Source organism: Schistocerca gregaria, chromosome 5 (genome assembly GCF_023897955.1).
Source record: "Schistocerca gregaria isolate iqSchGreg1 chromosome 5, iqSchGreg1.2, whole genome shotgun sequence".
NCBI lineage: Eukaryota > Metazoa > Arthropoda > Insecta > Orthoptera > Acrididae > Schistocerca > Schistocerca gregaria.
The window spans coordinates 626,028,609-626,050,582 of record NC_064924.1 but is presented as its reverse complement, the minus strand read 5'-3'; positions in this window follow the sequence as shown (position 1 = coordinate 626,050,582).

Here is a 21,974-nt window from a genome sequence, read left to right as displayed (position 1 = left end):
AAGTTGCTGAGCACTTTCCCGAAGGCTGAAATTACAGCATTAATTTGGTCTGTTGTAATGTCAAAAGGCAACTCGAAGATTCGAATCGTACGAATGCCAAAACCAGCATGTGCAACGGTGACTTCACCAATGTTTCCATCTGAATGCTTAAATTTCATGACACCTCCGGAAGACTCAACTGTTTTCTCGTACAACTCGGAACTACGCATTTTTAAAAAAACACGACACAAGCTACAATCGACAGGTGGATCCCAATTACATCATCAAACGAGAGCTTCACATCTTCTTCTAACCTATTTTCTACTTCAAACGACTTGGGTCTGGCATATCGAGGATCAAAGGTAAGTTTCAACGTATCTTTTCGACTTGGTTGAGCCATCACTACATGCTACCCATTATTTGTCGAAGTGTTCTATAAACAGGGTTTTAAGCCGCAGCAAGCACAAGACGTACCACGCGGAAGCACAGACGGCGCAGCGCACAGCACACTACGTCCTACCTCCACGCCGTCCGCCGGCGAACTGACCATCTGAGCTACCGAAGCACGACTCACGCCCGGTCCTCACAGATTTACTTCTGCCAGTCTCGTCTCCTACCTTCCAAACTTTACAGAGGCTCTCCTGCGAACCTTGCAGAACTTCTGTAAAGTTTGGACGGTACGAGACGAGATAGTGGCAGAAGTACAGCTGTGAGGAGCGCGCCTGAGTCGTGCTTCGGTAGCTCAGATGGTATAGCACTTGCTGGGGAAAGGCAAAGGTCCCGAGTTCGAGTCTCGGTCGGGCACACAGTTTTAATCTGCCAGGAAGTTTCATGTTTAATACCATTTCTTACAGTACGCACACCACACATTTCATTCCTTAAACTACATTTCTCATTTATGTAATTATATTTACATGGTTACAGTGTCTTGTCTTCACTCTGTCTGCCACTGTAACTACAAATAGCTGGGTTCCATTCTCGACTACTGTCGTTAGTTACATGTAATCTGCCTACAACCTGTATATCATCGATATAGACGCTTAGTAGTTTTTTAATTAACCGTGGTGAGATAGGATAGAATATATTGGAAGACTGAATTGAGATAAAAGTAACAGAAGGCGTTCGTGTTCACTCGCCTTTTGCAGCCCAGTAAGTCGGCCGTAGCTGAGCATTGTATTACCACAGGACACGCTATGGAATTTTCGGCCACGAAAATCTTGGCCCCAGCGAAAACTTTTTGGGATTCCGTTATTAAAGAATCTGTGGAAATACGCCTAGCGCAAAATCTTATAAATCGTGACGGCGGTTTTCAACTGGACAAGGCTTGGGACCCGGTGATCTCTCTAATTTCCTCTGAGAGAAGACGGTTTATTCTAAATGACACGTCTAGCGACATCTGACGTCTGTCTTTAGCGACGCGGGCGCGCATTCCGACAGAGGGCGGACATGTAGTTTTCACCTTTACGCATGTGCCTGCGCTCCAAAGATAGAACAGTAGCTCCAGAGGGCGCGGACTTCGACAGAGGACGCTCCTGTGACGGTGGCCAATGCGCATGCGTTTTCGCGCCAATTTTTTGCTATAAAGCTGACTCCCGGAACTTGCAGTCTCCAGTGACGCACACTCACCTGAAGATGGCTGGACGATTGCCAGCCGAAATATCGTGGCAAGAAGTCAACGTGATCCGGCTGCAATCCCGAAATCTCATCGAATACTCAGTACGCCGGGAAAACTTCAAGAATCACACGTCACCTTTGCTTGCACCGTTTCGTCACTACACAGGTTGGGGATGTCGAGGGTATTCTGTAAGTAATGGGAACAGGTGAAAATCGGATGGGGCCAAGTGGGGACTGTATGCAGGATGATCGATGACAGGGAGCCCAAAGCGTCAAATTGGTGCAGACGTCAAAGCGGTTGCGTTTGGTTCGGCATTGCCATGCTGAAACAGAGGTTTCTCTTGTTTCGTCTATGTCCTGGAATTCGAAGTTCGATTACAGCATTGTGTTTCTCAGCACAGATGTAGTCCCGTTACACAGCGCCATTTAACTCGCTACAATTTGGAGACCTCTAGTGGCAGATGGTTGCAAATATGTATAGATGAAGAATAAAGATGCATAATGTTAATATCATCTGTTATATTTAAGAAGCCTCAACAGTTTTCACATTAAAAATTCGGAGGCACAGCGTCCTTGAATTTAGAAACAATTAGTAGTGAACGACACTGCTGAGGTGTTTTATACTCTCGGACTGTTGTAACTGTTTTGTGACGAACTGAATCTGTAAAAGTAGTATGGTGTCTTTTGTTTAATTACGTATCATTGAAATTAGTTTACTAACTAATACCGAGAATATTCTGAATTAATAGAACTATTCCTACATATGTGACTTTTATCACTCGATTATTCACTGTACTTTTTATATTTTATACTATAGTTGAAATATGGAATATAATTTTCGACATCGCCAGGTAACATTCGTTAAACTAAACTACGCGCCAGTGGCGTTCTGAGTCCACGTCATCTGAGGAGTTGTCTGCTCTTTGGATAACGCGGGCAATTCAAAGAAACTTGAACGAACCATGTGCCGCTACATCTATACTCTGTAAGCCACTTTATCGTGTGTGGCGGATGGCACTTTGTTCCATTCTCGAATAGTGCATGGGAAGAACACCTTTCGGAAAACGTATTTAGTCTAAATTTTTCGTATTTTTGTGACGCTTCTACCTGAAAAAAAAAAACCATATGGCGCACGACTTTTCTTCGAATGTACGCTCTCAGAACTTCAACAGAAAACCTCCCTGCGACGCAAAACGACTCTTTTATAAGGCCTGCCACTTCAGTTTGCTAAGTATTTCAGTTAAATCTCGCGCTTGCCAACAAAATGCGTTGCTCTTCACTGCACCTCCTATCTCTTTTCTAGCAACTGGTACTGATCGAATATTCTTGGGCGGCCGCTGTAGTCGAGCGGTTCAAGGCGCTTCAATCCGGAACCAGGCGGCTGCTACGGTCGCAGGTTCGAAACCATAATCTGACATGGATGCCTGTGATGTCCCTAGGTTATTTTGGTTTAAGTAGTTCTAAATCTAGGGGACTGTTGGCGTCGGATGTCAAGTCACATAGTGCTTAGAGTCATTTCGAATATTGATGAGCGACACACAGGAAATGATCATTATAATGTTTTGATAGCCACTTCTTTCACTAATGATCTAACCTTCTCCTCAGGTTGCTCCAACAGACCTCACCTTGTCATTTGCTCGCTATTCTAAGGTATTTTCCATTTCTTCCTGTATCCAGTGATTTATCGCCATTGGTGCAAAAGAACAGTAAGGGATATCTGATATTATGCATTACATTTCTGTGTGATCAGAGTCAGTTATACCAATCTTCAATCCTTGACAGATCTTTCTGCATTAATTAAAGTTTACTGGTGTTGCAACCTTTCCGTAGACAACCAGTATTGTCTGCAAAAAGCCTCGTAGAACTTTCGTCACTATTGGCTACACCATTTATATACAGGGTGTAACAGGTGTAGCTCCAGATAATTTTATATGTAATACCTTAATACGGCCACACGTCAACTTGTGAGTTCTTTTGCCTCTGCATCATACAGTCTTTCCACAAAGACGTAACGAACTAAACGAACCTGGTGTTTTCTGCTTGCAGTAACTGCACCACCAACCGGACATCGCAGATCATATAGATAACTCGTTCCGTGTCCATGCTTCCACACTTCAACACCTGACCTGCTGCCCAGGGGGAAATAGACATTATTGGCTCGCTCTTGATACCTATATTTGGCGGTACTAACCGGCCTCGAAACAAACAACTTGTAATATCAACGAGGGGCGTTCAGTAAACAATGCAACACACTTTTTACAGTCGGTTTCCTCTGAAAAAATTCAGAATTGTGGTATATTGTGGAATATTACCACTCCCGCCCCTATAGTTTAGTGTATTTCCTGTAGGTCGCAGAGGTATAAGCAGCCATCAAAATAGTGGGCATAACGTAGGTGCATTTCAAGCAGTGGGTTTCTTTTATTGGAATGTCAGGGCATTGCTTACAGATGTCTATGGAGACCTGCCAGTGAACAAAGGCTTGGTGAGTAGTTGGGCCTGTCTGTTGTCATCATCGCAACAATGTCACGCAAGCCAATCCGATCTCCCACGTCCGCAGCACGTGGTCGTGCGATAGCGTTCTCGCTTCCCAAGCCCGGGATCCCGGGTTCGATTCCCGGCGGGGTTAGGGATTTTCTCTGCCTCGTGATGACTGGATGTTGTGTGATGTCCTTAGGTTACATTGGTTTAAGTAGTTCTAAGTTTTAGGGGACTGATGACCATAAATGTTAAGTCCCATAGTGCTCAGAGCCTTTTTTTTTTTGTCTTCCACTAGCCGGCTAGAAGCACACAGCCGTAACTCCTGCATTGCTGGCATGGGTGGATACATTCATTAGAAGAGATTGACAGTGCACAATCAAACACCTCGCCACACAACTGGACACCTCTGTTGGTAGTGCTGAAACACTGATCCACCAGTTTGGATAGTCGAAGGTGTGGCGCAACCAATTACCTCAATCCCAAGCGGCAAACCATAAAGATCAATGAAGACCATTTCTGCAGAATTGCTTGACCGTTATGAGACTAACACAGGCGAATCTCCAAGCATTGGATACGGAAACAAACCAGGAATCCATTGGGTGGGCGGGGAGAGGGGTGTAAATCACCTCTCGTCCGAAGAAAAAGTACAAAGCAGCACTCGCAGTGGGTAAAGTTATGGCAACGGTCTTCTGGCACTCTGAAGCGGCTATTCCGTTTGATGTCCTCTCTCATTTTCCAACGTTAAACTCTGAACTGCATTGTGCTACCACCAGGAAATTGAAGAAACAACATCAGGATGTTCATCGCCACAAAAATGGAAACGATATTCTCCTTCTCCATAACAATGCAAGGACTCAACCAACAGAAATTCACAACATTTTCATTGTTTCTTCTCATCCATCCTTCAGCGCAGATCTTGCACCTTCCAAATTCCATCTGTTTGGCTCAAAGCAGGATGCACTCTGGCACTCTGAGTGAAGCAGTATGTGGTTGATGGGGGGGGGGGGGTGTTACTGATGCAGGAAGACGTTGGCTGTGGTACCATGCGTGTAGATAGGCCCTTACAATGAGGTAGCATGAGGCCACCATACTGAACGGAAATTACGTTGAACTCTATGATTTTGTAGCTAAAAGAGGAAAGGATTCGATAGCTTGATTAAAATAGTTTATTTAAAGACCAGTTTTTGACAGTACCCATCCTTCATCCTCCGATCCTCAGATCTCTCAGAAACAGAATTACAAATCGTGTCATCGATATACTGCGAAATTTCTCCAAATATAATAATTCAGCTATGTACTGGTTTGCTTTAAGTATTTTAGAAACAAATGCGGAACTGTTATTGTAATTGAGCGTGTTCTCAGAAAGTCGACTGAATCATGTATAATTATACACTCCTGGAAATTGAAATAAGAACACCGTGAATTCATTGTCCCAGGAAGGGGAAACTTTATTGACACATTCCTGGGGTCAGTTACATCACATGATCACACTGACAGAACCACAGGCACATAGACACAGGCAACAGAGTATGCACAATGTCGGCACTAGTACAGTGTATATCCACCTTTCGCAGCAATGCAGGCTGCTATTCTCCCATGGAGACGATCATAGAGATGCTGGATGTAGTCCTGTGGAACGGCTTGCCATGCCATTTCCACCTGGCGCCTCAGTTGGACCAGCGTTCGTGCTGGACGTGCAGACCGCGTGAGACGACGCTTCATCCAGTCCCAAACATGCTCAATGGGGGACCGATCCGGAGATCTTGCTGGCCAGGGTAGTTGACTTACACCTTCTAGAGCACGTTGGGTGGCACGGGATACATGCGGACGTGCATTGTCCTGTTGGAACAGCAAGTTCCCTTGCCGGTCTAGGAATGGTAGAACGATGGGATCGATGACGGTTTGGATGTACCGTGCACTATTCAGTGTCTCCTCGACGATCACCAGAGGTGTACGGCCAGTGTAGGAGATCGCTCCCCACACCATGATGCCGGGTGTTGGCCCTGTGTGCCTCGGTCGTATGCGGTCCTGATTGTGGCGCTCACCTGCACGGCGCCAAACACGCATACGACCATCATTGGCATCAAGGCAGAAGCGACTCTCATCGCTGAAGACGACACGTCTCCATTCGTCCCTCCATTCACGCCTGTCGCGACACCACTGAAGGCGGGCTGCACGATGTTGGGGCGTGAGCGGAAGACGGCCTAACGGTGTGCGGGAGCGTAGCCTAGCTTCATAGAGACGGTTGCGAATGGTCCTCGCCGATACCCAAGGAGCAACAGTGTCCCTAATTTGCTGGGAAGTGGCGGTGCGGTCCCCTACGGCACTGCGTAGAATCCTACGGTCTTGGCGTGCATCCGTGCGTCGCTGCGGTCCGGTCCCAGGTCGACGGGCACGTGCACCTTCCGCCGACCACTGGCGACAACATCGATATACTGTGGAGACCTCACGCCCCACGTGTTGAGCAATTCGGCGGTACGTCCACCCGGCCTCCCGCATGCCCACTATACGCCCTCGCTCAAAGTCCGTCAACTGCACATACGGTTCACGTCCACGCTGTCGCGGCATGCTACCAGTGTTAAAAACTGCGATGGAGCTCCGTATGCCACGGCAAACTGGCTGACACTGACGGCGGCGGTGCACAAATGCTGCGCAGCTAGCGCCATTCGACGGCCAACACCGCGGTTCCTGGTGTGTCCGCTGTGCCGTGCGTGTGATCATTGCTTGTGCAGCCCTCTCGCAGTGTCCGGAGCAAGTATGGTGGGTCTGACACACCGGTGTCAATGTGTTCTTTTTTCCATTTCCAGGAGTGTATTTCTGGGAGATCTGAGAATCTCAGGATGACAGCTACTTGAAATAATCAGTTTCACTTCGAGCGATCTTGGCTTTTACTATTATCAACTATAATTACTAGTCTGTATATGATGTATGTACTGAAGTACAGCCTTTCAGCACACCGTCCACAGTGACCAAGAGAAATATCTGGACTTACATCCGTTACTCCCTGAATACTGTAAAGAGCAACGGCCCTGTGGAGCTCCCTTGGACCTTAAGCTATACGTTTGGAGCTATATCTCCCAGCACGTGCTGCAACCAGACTTACGGTCCGCTACTCGACAAGCTCTAGTTTCTTCGCTAAAGTACAGTACTGGGCTGTACCGAAGGCGCGGGAGACGGCGTTCACCTGAGCACCGTGTCCTTCGGCGCTCTGGATCTCATGTACTATCATAGCGAGGTGAATGTCGCTGCATCTATGTTTGCGGAATCCATATTGATTTCTATAGAAGGAGTTCCTGATGCACAAGATGGACGTAACGCGTGACCGTAAAACATGCCCCACAATTCTACGACGAAATAACATCAGTGATATAGGCCTACAGTTGTGTCTGTTTTCTTGAAAAGCAGATTGACCTGCCCTCTTTTCAGTCGAATAGTACCTTTTATTGCTACAGCGACCTGCGATAGGCTGCTGTTAGAAGAGGAACTATCGTCTGTACCTAACCTGTCGACTGAATTTGTTCACGTGTGTGATTTCTGATCTAGAAGTATTAAAAATTTGCATGCAGTAAAGGTATCGCTTGGTTCCTTCCAATATGTAAGTTCTCACCGCTCTGCGTGGTTGTAAGAAATTGATCCAGTGGGGAAGCTTATATTGAAACGGAGCAATTATATAAAACTAGAAAAAGTTAAAATGGTTTACTGCTTCTCGAATTCTTAACTTGTTAGTAAGTTGGTAACACTAGAAATGGTTGGCGAAACGGCAACATAGTGCAAAAAAAGGGTCAAAAATTCGGAGTTAGGCGTTGTAGGTTGAATACAGAAACAAAGTTATTCGTACAGAGCCTTTTGACACCATGTAGATCGAAGCGATAAGTACGGGAATGTACCATTGTACGGCCCGCCCTATGAATTTCACCGGAACACATCGTTCTCATCACATGCTTCCCTTTATCTTCAAACAATTAAAAGCAAGGAATATATCTGTCTACTGCGGTCTGAAAGGGAAAAGTGCGTGAACTGCAAAGAATAGGGGTTGTTTCAGGACAGAACCTTCCGTCGACTCGCAGCAGTCATCAAAGTCATTGCGATTATGAGTTACAGAATTTTCGCTTTAGCTTGACTAGTACAATGATGCAGGCAATACGACACCATAGTAACTGGCTCAGCATGAGACTTGGATATCGCCCGTCGGGTTTGAGCTGCGATGTACTGGCGTGGTGAATGACATACATGTACGGAGCGATGCTTTGTTTTGTTTAGGCACGCTAGGAGCGTCAGTGTATGCCATGCTTGTAATTTGAATTGGGTGCATAGAGAGCGTTGCAAATTTGATGGTATGTGCGCGTTATTGAATCCACAAGTTTAGTTAACAGAAAATAACGAGTTTACGCTTCACTCTACCACAGCCTAATACACTCCTGGAAATTGAAATAAGAACACCGTGAATTCATTGTCCCAGAAAGGGGAAACTTTATTGACACATTCCTGGGGTCAGATACATCACATGATCACACTGACAGAACCACAGGAATATAGACACAGGCAACAGAGCATGCACAATGTCGGCACTAGTACAGTGTATATCCACCTTTCGCAGCAATGCAGGCTGCTATTCTCTCATGGAGACGATCGTAGAGATGCTGGATGTAGTCCTGTGAAACGGCTTGCCATGCCATTTCCACCTGGCGCCTCAGTTGGACCAGCGTTCGTGCTGAACGTGCAGACTGCGTGAGACAACGCTTCATCCAGTCCCAAACATGGTCAATGGGGGACAGATCCGGAGATCTTGCTGGCCAGGGTAGTTGACTTACACCTTCTAGAGCACGTTGGGTGGCACGGGATACATGCGGACGTGCATTGTCCAGTTGGAACAGCAAGTTCCGTTGCCGGTCTAGGAATGGTAGAACGATGGGTTCGATGACGGTTTGGATGTACCGGGCACTATTCAGTGTACCCTCGACGATCACCAGAGGTGTACGGCCAGTGTAGAGATCGCTCCCCACATCATGATACCGGGTGTTGGCCCTGTGTGCCTCGGTCGTATGCAGTCCTGATTGTGGTGCTCACCTGCACGGCGCCAAACACGCATACGACCATCATTGGCACCAAGGCAGAAGCAACTCTCATCGCTGAAGACGACACGTCTCCATTCGTCCCTCCATTCACACCTGTCGCGACACCACTGGAGGCGGGCTGCACGATGTTGGGGCGTGAGCGGAAGACGTCCTTACGGTGTGCGGGACCGTAGCCCAGCGTCATGGAGACGGTTGCGAATGGTCCTCGCCGATACCCCAGGAGCAATAGTGTCCCTAATTTGCTGGGAAGTGGCGGTGCGGTCCCCTACGGCACTGCGTAGTATCCTACGGTCTTGGCGTGCATCCGTGTGTCGCTGCGGTCCGGTCCCAGGTCGGCCGGCACGTGTACCTTCCGCCGACCACTGGCGACAACATCGATGTACTGTGGAGACCTCACGCCCCACGTGTTGAGCAATTCGGCGGTACGTCCACCCGGCCTCCCGCATGCCCACTATACGCCCTCACTCAAAGTCCGTCAACTGCACATACGGTTCACGTCCACGCTGTCGCGGCAGGCTACCAGTGTTAAAGACTGCGATGGAGCTTCGTATGCCACGGCAAACTGGCTGACACTGACGGCGGCGGCGCACAAATGCTGCGCAGCTAGCGCCATTCGACGGCCAACACCGCGGTTCCTGGTGTGTCCGCTGTGCCGTGCGTGTGATTATTGCTTGTACAGCCCTCTCGCAGTGTCCGGAGCAAGTATGGTGGGTCTGACACACCGGTGTCAGTGTGTTCTTTTTTCCATTTCCAGGAGTGTATATACAGTCACGACACTCACTGCTGTGAAAATTGTTGCCACCAGAAAATTTGTGTAACTCTAGCGCCCCAAGAGGAAGCAAAGAAGCTTCATTTTTAATCATTTTCTGGTTAATTAGCTAAATAATTAATAAATTATTATGATCATGAGATATATATAAAACGACCGAATCTCCTTGATTCAGTGACATAAGCTACAACATAATTATAATGAAATACTTTCGAAAATGTGTATAATTGTACCTTACTCAACTGGAAACAAGACCACACAAAAACACATTTCATGCATGAGAATATTTTTTTTGTTTGTTCCTAATATGCCAGACACTTACCTTGACACGTAACAACTTTTTATGGAACCTAATGTTCTGCGCAGTCTCACACTTCATGGACTTTTTAACACATAAATATCTTTGTAAATGTAATTACGTTAGTTGCAAAAACGGATGTGTTGGTGATTCATGACATTTGTGGCTCAGATGCAGCAACAATTGTGGAATTGGTTACTTCTGTGTTGGGAAATAGTATTATTGCTAATTTTTCTTTTGTTGTCACTGCCGTGTGGGTTTTTTCTCCAGCTACAGTTGTGTTAGCTTGACGCTACATAAAACGATGTAGTTATTGCATTCCATACTGGTTTCCTTCGTTCCATATTCACTAATTTGACTGGAAGTGTAGCGAAGAAAACTTACGTTTTTGATCAAATATGCGACGCCTTTCTTCAAAAGGTCAGGTCTGCTGCTGTTTACAAGCACTTTTTCGGTTCTTAAGGAACACAACATTCTCAAGTAAATATCTTTACGTTCGAAGAAAGTCGTAAATAAACAGTTCCGTGACACAGTGATTCACACCTTCCAGGGTTGAAAAGAAATCTAAGAAATGGCAAATATACTGCTTTCTTCTTCTTGTCGCTGGAATTTATTGCTTCTGTTTGCAAAAACCATTCTACAGACCAATATAAACAGTTCAGATAAAGTTTCGCTTTTACAAAATCTCGGCGAACTCTACAGCATAATTTCCTGGGCGATTTGCACGCTGCAATCGCGGTGAGCAACAGAAAAGAGTAGGAGTGTCGGGACTATATATGTTTCACTGTGGCCCCGGTTACTCTCCCCATCAGCCAGAGCTTAAACATTATCTTTGATCTTATTATTATTATCTTAGTAACGAGAGTAAGCAATGATTAACAAAATATGAGTACTTGGAATTACTTGTAAATGCATCTTCCTATCGGAATTAATTCTTCTCAATTTATTTAATGAATACCACTCATATTAGGAGAAGTGATACTTCGATGATTATGAAATGCGTAAGTCTGCAGAAATTTAATTCTAAATAATAATTGGCTATTTTAATGTAAGTGTAAAACACGTGATATTAATAACTGAATGTGATCCATAGGAATGTACCAGACTTACCTGTGTTGTACAGCTGACAAGACGTTAAAGAACGATAGAATAAAGTAATTCGCCATTTATAAGTCCTGATTAGGGCGTACTACTCCCATCTAATTGATTTTGCTGTTTTAATTTGCGCTGTGTTGGTGAAGCCATGTTTTCGATACCGCGTTTTGTCCACTGCTTTGTCCAGTGACGTTTTGTGTGACGTCTTGAGTTTAGGATGCGAAAGATGTGAGCGGTTAGGCCTTAGTGACTGGTCGTAAACTGTATATGCTGTTTATTCTAAAGGAGAAGTCATGGATCATTGCCGACTCGTGGAATGAGACAATGCGGACATCCCCAAATGCCTTGCTGTTTCTTTCCGTATGTAGCACGAGTTCCGACAGTAAGGCTAGGCAGGAAACGAAGGGTAGGGCCTAAATTGTTGCGAGAGAAACGGTTTGTGATGTTTTTTACCATGATTCTCACAAATATGTAGTTGTTGTTTGACTTTAGCACGTCTGTCGATGGAAATGTTAGGCACGAACACAGGAACACCGCGGCACATTCGAAATGGATTATTTTTGTAAGAGACGTGTTACAGGCGGTTGCTGAGTCTTTGTGGTGGACGTTTAGGTTTGTGATTAGGCTTCTAGTAAAGGTGCAGTTGAATGAGAACAAGTCTTTAGTAGTTACTGGTTCTCTAATTGTTTCTGGTTTTTTAGTTTACAGTTTGGTATTCTAGAGTGAAAGTTGTGTGTTTAAGTGGAGTTTTACTTTGGAATTGTGTTTAAATAATCAGTTGTTTTCAATATGGTTTGTGTGTGTGTGTGTGTGTGTGTGTGTGTTTTGCGGCCACTTTGTTTAAGGATTCTTGGAAGATGACCATCAACGCCCGTTAAGTAATGTATAAAGACTTTGACTATCAGCTGATTTTGTTTTAAACCCATAGGTCTCGACTGGTTTCAGACATCGACCATCTTCACGGATAAGGGTTAAAGTGGTTTACCCACAAAGTAACATTTGTCATTATTTAAACAATGGTTAAAATGTGTCAGGAATATCAAAATACGACACAGGACTTTCAGAAGCATACATACTAATACCAAGTGAAAAAAGAGCAACACTGGACTGTGATTGGTAAGAACTTTTTTATGTTTCTTTTTGTTTAGTGTGAGATCGTAGTTTGATTATGGAAAGGATATTTCTTTGAAATGAGGTTCTTAGATATGTGTTTAGTTAGTTTCATTTGAGGGGAGTGGGGTTGGGGGAATGGTAGGGGTGATATTGAGCCGATGTCTTCATTGGCACTGAATAGATATAGTGAATTTCGTTATCCTTATTAGCTTTGTTGGTGGGGGATTGTCTGCATCACAGTCTTCGTTTCAGCTATGTATGTAAGGTGAAATTTCCAGTACAGTTCATAATGGATTTCCTTCTTTGGCGTGGGGTAAAGGAGGGAGGGAGTGGTATCACTGTCTTCCTTTGAGCTACATAGGTCTACAAATACATTCTGATCCAGTTATGTGTTTCTCACACTTTTTGGTTATGTTTATTCTGGAGGAGTACGTGAGGGCTATTTTTTATTATGTGCCTCTCTTAGCGTGATTATTGTAGTATTTTTAGTTTGCCCCGCCTGCAGCTCCCTAATTCCCGTGGTTGTCTCATTAGTTTCATTTCATTAACTGACTGAAAGATTTCGAGTCTTTCTTATGTTCGATTGCGACAGTAATGGTCTATATTGTGGTAGTAATCTTCAAGGACGCCAGAGGCCTGCTATTAAATCTGTGGTTGGCATAATAAATAAAGTACGCTTTCTATCCCCGGTCTAACGTCATAGATCAACATAGACATGTGGAATCGAAACGTCCGGTAATCCCAAATGATCCTCTTGTTACCGCGTTATTTCAATTTCAGCGACTTCTGAGCGTATGTATTGACATCAGTTTCTGGCTTTCTGTATTGGTATCACTTTCTTTTCTTTATACTGGTGACTTGTTTCTCAGTTGACTGATGTTTCAGATAGAGCTGGTGCCGTACTTACGTGTTTCGTGCAGGAATGTTACCAGTGCTTGCCGTGATGTACTATGAGAGGAAAAGAAGGGATGTCAGCTGTCCATGTTACACAACCAAAGAGAGACCAGCAGGCAGACAACGTGTTTCGAAGTAATACTTTCGGAAGAAAGGGCGAAACATTGCCGTAAAAGTGGATTACAGACTTATTTGCTCCTTATTTGAGTCTTAGCCGTTCAAACTGTGCTAGTATCTGCAAACCAAGGACAGCGTCACAACTCATGATATACAAGAAAATATAGTGAAATATTTCTGTGCTTCCTATTGCTACGCAATCGATCTGTGAGAGCCCACTCAGTAAGAGGATCAATGTTTTTTAATTAAGTGATTGGAGGAACTTTGTAGATCAACGTTTTTGTTTCTTTTCTCGTTTGCTTTTGGATCAAGGAATGAAGTATTTTGGTCAATATTTTTAATTAGAATGTGGGTAAAGGTACGTGGGCCAATGTTAATATATCTAACGTGCAACTCCCTTCTGATTAACACTGATCCACTTATTCACTGAGCTCGCGCAGATCGATTGCATATTCATTTCCCCACCTAATTGGATATTTACAATTTTCTGTGAGACGTGCACCAACTCATTACTTTCAAGGAAATGGAAAGAAAAAGTAAAAATGAGTCTCCTGCTACAGACGTTTCTTCTCTGACACTACTACAGTGCTCAAAGTGAAAGATAAAGTATTAGAAATCACAGGGGAAAGGGAACGTAATAAGAAGGGATTTCCGTGCTATAAGCGGTAATGGTCACGCACAATCTGTGAATTGTGTATAGATCTTTTGCCGAGCCATGCGTTCGTAGCACAAATGCTTCGTTTACTTGCTTTCAGTTGCATCATTATGCTAACCAATTATTGTTGGCACGATGGAGTACAGTGAAATAAAGCATCAGTTAGATTACACTAAAAGTACCTTAACTTATGTTTCCTAGTTCAAAATGCTACTTTTATGAGCACTTGCTTAGTGTGTCAACGTACCTTCTATTTCGCACCCATATAGTTTTGCAGGAACGAGTTCGGGGGCATTAATTAAAACCAACTAAGCGAGTGCCAATAGCAATGTATCCTGACGGTGTCAAATGTTGATTATAGTGTAGTTTCTGCATAGTTCAGAGTTATATTACATGTGGTGCACTGAGTTACTAAGTAATCGTCGGAATGACAGGCACTAACCTAATTATCCCTAGATGCAGATAACTTTTAGTCACATTACTCTTTTAAGTGCTATTAATAATAAATTTGCTGATGAACTTACTTCGCAAAATTTTGAAAGGAGAGTTTTGTGGATTCTAAATGCTTGTATTGGTGAACCAATATTACAACAGCTTTATTTAAAGAAATATATTGCTCAAATGAATCTCTTACTCTATACAGATAAGATGTAGGAATTATTCCGACCTAACGTCCATGGAAGAACAGGCATTAACAAACGGGGCTCGTATTGTGGAGAAAATCGTACGAGTCGAATTACGAGGGAAATATTCTTGCCGTTTCCTTGATCGACTTAAAGAAACCACTGAAACCATAGATGGTGATGGACGAATTATTGACTTCTACCAGTGTCAGTCCAAATGCGAAGCCCGTGTGTTACCATAATGCCACCTCGCTAGAACTAAAATAAATAACGAGACTATGTTATCCCATTATGCCGAAATTTTATTGAATCGGCAACTTTGGTTTCAGGCGGCATTGGACCCATTTGATATTTGCAACGGTATCGTGGTGGAATATTTTAGCAGCCAGACGCCCTTTTCCAGGCACCGAGTTGACGACGGTGCCCCTAGGAGGCAGCATAAGATTTGGTGGCTATGAAGTGCTGCATGGTGCCGTGTCCTGAGCCTCCGTGGGTTGGCGGGGAGGCCACTGGAGTGACCTGTCGTCAAACTTAAATTTCATAATTAAAAACGTGACTGCAGTGTGGTGACTACATGTTGTTGTCGTCTTCAGTCCTGAGACTGGTTTGACGCAGCTCTCCATGCTACTCTATCCTGTGCAAGCTTCTTCATCTCCCAGTACCTACTGCAACCTACATCCTTCTGAATATGCTTAGTGTATTCATCTCTTTGTCTCCCTCTACGATTTTTACCCTCCACACTGCCGTCCAGTGCTACATTGGTGATCCCTTGATGCCTCAGAACGTGTCCTACCAACCGATTCCTTCTTCTGGTCAAGTTGTGCCACAAACTCCTTTTCTCCCCAATCCTATTAAATACTTCCTCATTAGTTATGTGATCTACCCATCTAATCTTCAGGATTCTTCTGTAGCACCACATTTCGAAAGCTTCTATTCTCTTCTTGTCCAAACTATTTATCGTCCATGTTTCACTTCCATACATGCCTATACTCCATACAAATACTTCCAGAAATGACTTCCTGACACTTAAATCTATACTCGATGTTAACAAATTTCTCTTCTTCAGAAACGCTTTCCTTGCCATTGCCAGTCTACATTTCATATCCTCTCTACCTCGACCATCATCATTTATTTTGCTCCCCAAATAGCAAAACTCCTTTACTACTTTAAGTGTCTCACTTCCTAATCTAATTCCCTCAGCATCACCCGACTTAATTCGAGTACATTCCACTATCCTCGTTTTGCTTTTGTTGATGTTCATCTTATATCCTCCTTTCAAGACACTGTCCATTCCAAGTCGTTTGCTTTCTCTGACAGAATTACAATGTCATCGGCGAACCTCAAACTTTTTATTTTTTCTCCATGGATTGTAATAGCTACTCCGAATATTTCTTTTGTTTCCTTTACTGCTTGCTCAATATACAGATTGAATAACATTGGGGAGAGGCTACAACCCTGTCTTATTCCCTTCCCAACCACTGCTTCCCTTTCATGTCCTTTGACTCTTATAACTGCCATGTGGTTTCTGTACAAATTGTAAATAGCCTTTCGCTCCCTGTATTTTACCCCTGGCACTTTTAGAATTTGAAAGAGAGTATTCCAGTCAAAAGCTTTCTCTAAGTCTACAAATGCTAGAAATCTAGGTTTGTCTTTCCTTTATCTAGCTTCTAAGGTAAGTCGTAAGGTCAGTATAGCCTCACGTGTTCCAGTATTTCTCCGGAATCCAAACTGATCTTCTCCGAGGTCGGCTTCTACTAGTTTTTCCATTCGTCTCTAAAGAACTCGCGTTAATATTTTGGAGCTGTGACTTGTTAAACTGATAGTTCGGTAATTTTCACATCTGTCAACACCTGCTTTCTTTGGGATTGGAATTATTATATTCTTCTTGAAGTCTGAGGGTATTTCGCCTGTTTCATACAGCTTGCTCACCAGATGTTAGAGTTTTGTCAGGACTGGCTCTCCCAAGGCCTTCAGTAGTTCCAATGGAATGTTGTCTACTCCGGGGGCCTTGTTTCGACTCAGGTCTTTCAGTGCTCTGTCAAACTCTTCACACAATATCATATCTCCCAATTCATCTTCATCTACATCCTCTTCCATTTCCATAATATTGTCCTCAAGTACATCGCCCTTGTATAGACCCTCTATATACTCCTTCCACCTTTCTGCTTTCCCTTCTTTGTTTAGAACTGGGTTTCCATCTGTGCTCTTGATGCTGATACAAGTGGTTCTTTATTCTCCAAAGGCCTCTTTAATTTTCCTGTAGGCAGTATCTATCTTACCCCTAGTGAGATAAGCCTCTACTACCTTACATTTGTCCTCTAGCCATCCCCGCTTAGCCATTTTGCACTTCCTGTCGATCTCATTTTTGAGACGTTTGTATTCCTTTTTGCCTGCTTAATTTACTTCATTTTTATATTTTCTCGATATTTTCTCCTTTCATCAATTAAATTCAATATTTCTTCTGTTACCCAAGAATTTCTACTAGCCATCCTCTTTTTACCTACTTGATCCTCTGCTGCCTTCACTACTTCATCCCGTGAATCTACCCATTCTTCTTCTACTTCATTTCTTTCCCTCATTCCTGACAATTGTTCACTTATGCTCTCCCTGAAACTCTGAACAACCTCTGGTTCTTTCAGTTTATCCAGGTCTCATCTTCTTAGTTTCCCAACTTTTTGCAGTTTCTTCAGTTTTAATCTACAGGTCATAACCAATAGATAGTGGTCAGTGTCCACATCTGCCCCTGGAAATGTCTTACAATTTAAAACCTGTTTCCTAAATCTCTGTCCTACCATTATATAATCTATCTGATACCTTTTAGTATCTCCAGGCTTCTTCCATGTATACAACCTTCTTTCACGATTCTTAAACCAAGTGTTAGCTAAGATTAAGTAGTGCTCTGTGCAAAATTCTACCAGGCGGCTTCCTCTTTCATTTCTTAGCCCCAATCCATATTCACCTACTATGTTTCCTTCTCTCCCTTTTCCTACACTCGATTTCCACTCACCCATGAGTATTAAATTTTCTTCTCCCTTCACTATCTGAATAATTTATTTTATCTCATCATACATTTCTTCAATTTTTTCGTCATCTGCAGAGCTAGTTGGGATATAAACTTGTACTACTGTAGTACGTGTGGGCTTCGTATCTATCTTGGCCACAATAATGCGTTCACTATGCTGTTTGTAGTAGCTTACCCCCATTCCTATTTTCCTATTCATTATTAAACCTACTCCTGCATTACCACTATATGATTTTGAGTTTATAACCCTGTAGTCACCTGATCAGAAGTCTTGTTCCTCCTGCCACCGAACTTCACTAATTCCCACTATATCTAAGTTTAACCTATCCATTTACCTTTTTTTAAATTTTCTAACCTACCTGCCCGATTCAGGGGTCTGACATTCCACTCTCCGATCCGTAGAACGCCAGTTTTCTTTCTCCTGATAACGACGTCCTCTTGAGTAGTCCCCGCCCAGAGGTCCGAATAGGGGACTATTTACCTCCGGAATATTTTACCCAAGAGGACGCCATCATTTAATCATACAGTAAAGCTGCATGTCCTCGGGAAAAATTACGGCTGTAGTTTCCCCTTGCTTTCAGCCGTTCGCAGTACCAGCACAGCAAGGCCGTTCTGCTTATTGCTACAAGGAGAGATCAGTCAATCATCCAGACTGTTAACCTTGCAACTACTGAAAAGGCTGCTGCCCCTCTTCAGGAACCACACATTTGTCTGGCCTCTCAACAGATACCCCTCCATTGTGGTTGTACGTACGGTACGGCTATCTGTATCGCTGAGGCACGCAAGCCTCCCCACCAATGGCAAGGTCCATGGTTCATGGGGGGTGGGGGGGTGGGGTAGGGTTGGTATATATATGTAAGGAAAACTGCAAAATTATTGTGTGACCCGAGGCTAATATAGGGTCGATTTCTGTGTCGATATTTTTGAGACTGTAGAACAGACACGAAATGGACTTACTAATTTATAACTATTCGTACAGGTTAGTAAAAGAGTGCAATAACGATATATTTTATAAATTGTTTTGCATGCCAGATACGGGTGTAGTGAAGGGATGTTTCGGTCTCCCCTACTCAACTCTAGATTGTTAGATGTTATAAATAAGAATTTAAATGTGAGGACTACCAGCAATCACTGATTGCCTCTATCCTGTTCCATGAGTACAGTTTCCTCTTATCATTGTATCATGATAGCAGGTGGCTGACGCAACTATGAGAATATTTTTACCTTTATACTGATCATTAGCCTGAACTACGTTCTACGCATAAAGCAACCAAGGCAACTGAGACGGTTGGTATATGCACTTATGCCAGAAACGTAGAGTTCCTTAAAACAAGTTCCCAGAACGTTGAATTGAAATTAGGAGTGTATCATAGATACCTTGAGGCAGTATAATAGAAAAGAACCAAAAGACCAACATACGTGGTTCAACGTGAAACTATACTGCCAACTCGATAATTCTTTCATGGACGGGAGGAGATAAGAATGTTTTCTGAAAGTCCCTCCATACTGTGAAAAGGTAGGAAAGCATATTGTACCATCATTCTTAACATTACGTAGAAGCTAGCAATAGTAGTGCGTAATAATAGACTGTCGAAAAAGGCTGCATATCCGCTCACAATTGAAAACCGTTATAGTAGAATAGTACTGCTAGAATCTTAACATCCAACCACAGCTCAGTACAATAGAATTTACGGTTCGACCAATGAATTTTGCATTTTGTAGACTTTTCTTTGTACCTAAGCTGACAGAATTTCAGTGATATTAAAAACGTACAACTGTAGAGTCGCAAAAATAGCGCAAACGCAGGTTACCGTTCTGAAGTGAGTTACGATGTGGCCATGAAACCAGAAATACACTTAGAAACTAAAATCTGCAGGTTGAAGTTTCACTCACCGTAGCAGTGTGACTTTCCTCTTCTCACTGCAGACGTCTCTGCAGTAGCTCCTCAAAAAACGCGTCGAGCATAAACTGACGCTCCTGTTGAAAAAGAACTTATTACTTTTCTGATACCCAACATGTGGAGTAATACAGAACATGAGTTACATTCTAACATTGCCGCTTTTTACGAAGTGCTACATTTATCGATAATTTTGCTAGCTACATTTATTGATTATATTTATACAATGATCGATTTTAATATTCAAGTATTATCACTACTCAGTCCATGGCTGACCACCTAATAATACCAAACAAATACTAACGTCTCATGATGTACAAGTTTCTTGGTTGCGCAATTGGTTATTGAAGTACTTCAGGGAGTTATGCCGAAGTTTTGTTCCTGTTGTATGCAGAATATTTCAACGACTGACCGAGCCGTGTTCTTCAGGTCATATGACATTCCCTGACTATTTGGAGTCCAGGAATCAAGTTCACATAACGGCATAGCTCGCTGCGCTACAGTCACGGTCATCGATGCATTTTGCACAAATCAGCAAAACACACTATGCAGGGCACTAACTACTGCTAACTTCGTAAGAGAGTATGGATCTGAACATGAAACGAATAGTGCACGTTGGAACCTAATGCCGTTATTCCCTATTTGAAATAATTTACACTCACCTGAGCAACACGGATTTCTTCTTCTTCCTGCAGCCGTTTCTGCAGCAGCTCGAGAAAGAACACGTCAAGTGCTAACTGACGCTCCTGTAGGGAAAGAACATATTTGTTTTATCACAAAGAATACTTTTATAATTCAGATATAGCGATACTTCTTAATACGTACCAGTGTTCGAAGTGTAACACTTATGTATGGACCTGTAAATAGCGATAGTGAGTATACATTGTTTGGCTATAATAGCTACCATTATGCTATGGGTGAACTGTTAAGCTGGAACGACAGAGGGCTACAGATGAATTATTCAAGGTACAGAGTCGCCATTGACGTTTTTATTCTCTGCTCTGGTGTGTTCCTTCTCTGGAAGTGGGACTGTGACAATTTTTACTTTCAGTTCCAGTTTCTCTATTCTCTGAATCCTCCGAAAACAACATTAGGCTTCAAAGTCTGAAATTCAGGAATACATTTCCTCTGGTCATCTAGTATTAGTCTTAGTTAGCAGGTAACTCGTAGAGTAACAAGATGGTTTGTCAAGTTGTGTTCAGCCAATCGCATGTCTTCGAAGCATATTATGTGAAGCTCTGCTCTTACAAGAAATTTCTGCATAATTCTCTACAATTTATTAGGGTCCTTTCCATTCTCAAGCATTTTCTATTCTCATAGTCCTGGCAATTTTGACTAATGCCAGACACAGCTTCCCGGTTGGTCAGTGTTAATTTTAATCGCCATCAGTAGAGTTTTTGCAACCCTTTCATCGGCTTTCGGCTAGACTATCAACTTCGTCTTATCTAATGCTATAAGTGGGGATATAATGTGCTAGTAACATGGAGGAGAGAAGCAGGAGCCTGTGGGATGTGGGGGAAATGAGCAAGCATATCATGCAACAAAGGAGGCCTGTGAGCAACCAACTCATCAAGACAATGTACCATTACCCAGCAGTTGAGAAAGACATAAGACTGTTGGAATAGGTGTGACTGCCCAATCGTCACACCAAGTCCGACCTTATATATATCACTTTCACACACACTGAAGTTACCCTGACTCCTATCTAAATAGGCTACATTTCTAACTAACGTCTCATTTCGAACTAATGTCTTCAAATCTGGTGAGAAGACAGTTAACTTTGCAATGGCTGTGGCGTAAATTTTCTTATACGCCATATTTCCTGTGCACGTTATCCTTGTATCAGAAGGCACAAGTGAATTTAAGAGGAGACCAGCCATTTACTTTGTTTGAAGTCGAGATATCACAAATTTTAAAAATGTCGTGTATCTCAGGAGACGAGGTTGAAGGCTTTGGTGTGTTGCTGAGTGACCATCAAATTCCATTTCTCTTCAGTGATGAAGAAATCTATCCATTCGCCAGTGACGTTTATCTGTGGCTGTATTGTAGATACGGTCGTCAAAACTGACAATGATCCCTCGATATCTGCACCCGGTGAAGCCTATCTGTCGAGTGTGACGTGGCGGTCGGTCAGTACCGATGGGCCGTCAGAGGCTCGTTCTGACGTTCTTAGTTGGTACTTTAGATCACTCTACTAAACTTGTGAATCGCAATCACTTTTTTTATCAGGTATCGAAATGGTATGGAGCATAATTTTTGTAATTATGTCTCTCTCTCTCTCTCTCTCTCTCTCTCTCTCTCTCTCTCTCTCTGTGTGTGTGTGTGTGTGTATGTGAAGAGAGAGA